Source organism: Schistocerca americana, chromosome 6 (genome assembly GCF_021461395.2).
Source record: "Schistocerca americana isolate TAMUIC-IGC-003095 chromosome 6, iqSchAmer2.1, whole genome shotgun sequence".
Taxonomy (NCBI): domain Eukaryota; kingdom Metazoa; phylum Arthropoda; class Insecta; order Orthoptera; family Acrididae; genus Schistocerca; species Schistocerca americana.
The window spans coordinates 289,442,080-289,446,591 of record NC_060124.1 but is presented as its reverse complement, the minus strand read 5'-3'; positions in this window follow the sequence as shown (position 1 = coordinate 289,446,591).

Below are 4,512 nucleotides of genomic sequence, written 5' to 3'. Positions count from 1 at the left end.
CGTCGTGGAGGTACAGGCTCCCATGGGAATTATAACTTTTATAAACATGTATTTCCAATACGGGGATAATATCGAACAACATCTGGATCACCTGACCAGAGTAGCCACGGCGTTGCGAGGTCGCAAGCTGATAATAACAGCAGATATAAATGCAAAATCCCCCCTGTGGTACAGTGGCACAAGAGATGAAAATGGAGAAAAAGTAGAGGAAATGATTATGGCTCTGCAACTTGTGGTTGCAAATAGACCTGGCAACCCTCCCACTTATGCAGCGGGAGGGGGGCGCGGCACTAATATAGATGTAACGTTAGTTACACCAAATTCTGCTAACATCATTCAGAATTGGGAAGTAAAGGAGAATGCGACAACAAGCGACCATAATCTAATAATGTTCAGCTTAGGGAACGGAGGCTGTCACTGGGCCACAGGGTGGGAGTTGCAACTGAACTTCAAGAGAGCGGACTGGGAGAGACTAGCGAGAGAGTGCGACATACCTCCATTGCCTGAAGGTGAAGCACGACAGGACCTGGACATAGACAAGCGGGCCGAAGAACTGGTAGACGCAATAACCAGAGCGGTCAAGGCAGCTGTTCCAACCAGGAGGAGAGCCATGGCGGCCTCCCCGTCACCATGGTCAGCTGAACTTCAGGAAATGCGTCAGTCTGTCAGAAGGCTGAGGAGGCACTACCAGCGCAGTGTCGTCTGGTGGGAAAAACAGCGATGGTTACAGCTATACCGGGAGGCAAAAGACGAATTTCAAAAAGAACTAAAAGAAGTCAGGCTACGTAGCTGGGAAAGGTTTGTGATGGACCAGCTGGCCATGGACCCATGGGGAATACCCTATAAATTAGTGAGGGAAAAGATCCGGTCCCCAATGATGTTATCAACAGTTAGACGCGGGGATGGGATGACAGAGTCTTGGCAGGAGACTGCCGAGGTTCTTCTCCGGTCCCTGCTGCCTGATGACGATGAGGCCAGCGACACAGAGGGACAGTCCCAGCTACGAAACCAAGATATGGACAGAGTTGATAACGACAGAGCGGTCTACCCCTTCTCTGAGGAGGAGGTGGCTGGCCATATTAAAGCAATGAAAACTGGAAAAGCCCCCGGCCCAGACGGCATTGTGGCGGAGGTGGTGCAGTTCCTGGCACCTCAACTGGTGGCACCATTAACCCAGTTATACAATGAATGCCTAAGACAAGAAAAATTTCCGAAAATCTGGAAAGAGGCAAATGTTGTTATAATAAAAAAGGGACCCAACAAGGACCCAGCGGATGTTAAGTCGTATAGGCCAATTTGCCTATTGAACATCCTTGGGAAATTATTTGAGAAACTGCTAGCTGACAGATTGACTGCACACCGAGTGCTGTGTGGGATGAGTGGCAGGCAGTTCGGCTTCAGGCCGGGCAGATCGGCAACTGATGCGATCGCTCTGGCGGCCGAGGTCTGCGACTCTACCCCATACAAGTACGTTGTTGGCATCATGGTTGACATCAGTGGCGCCTTTGACAACCTGTGGTGGCCTTCGCTCTTCTCCTGCTTGCGGGAGAAAGAGTGTCCAGGGTCGCTATATGGTTGCCTGAGGAGCTATTGTGAAGGGCGGGAGGTCTGGCTATCATCCCCTAGCGGCAGAGTAGGAAAATCCATAACTAAAGGATGTCCCCAGGGCTCCGTACTAGGTCCCCTGTTCTGGGACATCCATATGGAACCACTTTTGGACAAATTAGAACAGAGTGAAGATGTGCTAGAGGTGATAGCCTACGCGGATGACCTCCTCTTGCTGGTCGGCGGCCGAAGCCGCGAAGACATCGAACCAAAAATAGACAGAGCGATGACCGAATTACAACTGTGGTGCACAAATACTAAGATGACGATCTCACCGACCAAATCGACTTACTTATTACTGAAAGGACAGCTGGCGAGGAACCCTACAGTCAGAATAGGAGGCTCACCAGTAATAAGACGACAAGAGACTCGCTACCTAGGCGTCATCATCGATGAAAGGTGGAACTTTGGAAAGCACATTGAGTCCGTATCCCAAAGAGCATTACAATTATTAAACAATCTCATATCAATCGGTCATAAACGATTTCATCTTCCACCTCACCTAATCAAGTTGTATCATAACAGTATATTAGCATCAGTAGTGGGTTACGGATCGGGAGTCTGGGCACATAGGCTCACAAGGGTGATGCCTGCCATGGCAGTGAGAAGAGTACAGAGAAACATGCTTCTAAGATCCATAGGGGCGTACAGAACTTCTCCAGGAAGTGCACTCTTAGTAATAATGGGGCTCTGTCCTTTAGATATCAAAATTCGTGAACAAGCGGCTTGGTACTGGGTCAAAAAGGGGAACAACGTGAAAACAGAAAACATCATGGGAATACCGGTAATAGATAAGAAAGAAATACGTAGAAAGGGCGAGGACCTATGGCAAAGGTCTTGGGAAACAGATGAAACAGGCAGAAGAACCTTTGAGTTCTTGCCAGACGTAAAAGAAAGGTTGGGGATAAAGTACTTTGAGCCAACGCGGGGTTTAATACACTTTCTCACTGGTCATGGGCCCTACCCGACATACTTGTGTCGGTTTGGGAAAAAGGCTACACCCGAGTGTGACTGTGGTGCTTCGGAGGGCACTCCCGACCATGTGGTTTATGAGTGCCCCCTTTTCGATGATGTAGCAATGACGCTGCGACAACAACTTCCGCACAATAATACATACGACCTATTAAGACAAAAAGAAACTTTCGAAACTTTAAACAAATTGGCAGACGAGGTTTCACGGAAAGTATTAACGGCATATCTGAGTGATTTACACGTTTAGGACATTTACCAAATGTGTCCCACTAGGGGATACATGAGGGTAGTTCACGATTAGTGACATTTTACCGAACGCGACAATTACCCTCATCCTATACCGCCTGTACGTGGACTGGTCGACTTCATGAGTTGCAATCCGCCACGTGCAGGACTAGGGGGATGGGGGTTCCCGAATGAAGACCAAAGCACCGGAATTGACGTAGGTTAGTAATAGTTGTAGCTTTAGATATAGATACTAAGTTAGGAACCTGCAGCGACAAACAGTCCTGGCCAGCCCAGTGTCAGGGGCACGCTCATCGGGATTAGCTCGATGAGCAAGGCCACAGTAGTAGGTTTATATTTATGCTGACACACCTGTAACGCTGCAGGCAGTTAGAAATTAACCAGTAGGAAACATTAAGTAAGTAGATTTTAGCTGTAGTCTGCCCATTATCTTATTCTGTCTGTAGCTTCAATAACTAACATAGCGTAATATACAATAACATTGTGAATTAGCTGCTGAATATGTATTATATATATAGATTAGCTACGACCCACTAATCACTAAGGTAGTGGGTTCTTTTGTATAAATATTAATGATGAATAAAGAGATATATTTTTTTTTAAAAAAAAAAAAAAAAAAAAAAAAAAAAAAAAAAATAACGGAGTCCCGACCAGAGATGGAAGGGACGCTTTTATTAGATCAAAACCAATCGGTCGGCTCGTCCGGTCCGTTTGCCTTGGTGACTCTGAATAACTTTGGGCTGATCGCACGGTCCTCGTACCGGCGACGCATCTTTCAAATGTCTGCCTTATCAACTGTCGATGGTAGGTTCTGCGCCTACCATGGTTGTAACGGGTAACGGGGAATCAGGGTTCGATTCCGGAGAGGGAGCCTGAGAAACGGCTACCACATCCAAGGAAGGCAGCAGGCGCGCAAATTACCCACTCCCGGCACGGGGAGGTAGTGACGAAAAATAACGATACGGGACTCATCCGAGGCCCCGTAATCGGAATGAGTACACTTTAAATCCTTTAACGAGTATCTATTGGAGGGCAAGTCTGGTGCCAGCAGCCGCGGTAATTCCAGCTCCAATAGCGTATATTAAAGTTGTTGCGGTTAAAAAGCTCGTAGTTGGATTTGTGTCCCACGCTGTTGGTTCACCGCCCGTCGGTGTTTAACTGGCATGTATCGTGGGACGTCCTGCCGGTGGGGCGAGCTGAAGGCGTGCGACGCGCCTCGTGCGTGCTCGTGCGTCCCGAGGCGGACCCCGTTGCAATCCTACCAGGGTGCTCTTGAGTGAGTGTCTCGGTGGGCCGGCACGTTTACTTTGAACAAATTAGAGTGCTTAAAGCAGGCAAGCCCGCCTGAATACTGTGTGCATGGAATAATGGAATAGGACCTCGGTTCTATTTTGTTGGTTTTCGGAACCCGAGGTAATGATTAATAGGGACAGGCGGGGGCATTCGTATTGCGACGTTAGAGGTGAAATTCTTGGATCGTCGCAAGACGAACAGAAGCGAAAGCATTTGCCAAGTATGTTTTCATTAATCAAGAACGAAAGTTAGAGGTTCGAAGGCGATCAGATACCGCCCTAGTTCTAACCATAAACGATGCCAGCCAGCGATCCGCCGCAGTTCCTCCGATGACTCGGCGGGCAGCCTCCGGGAAACCAAAGCTTTTGGGTTCCGGGGGAAGTATGGTTGCAAAGC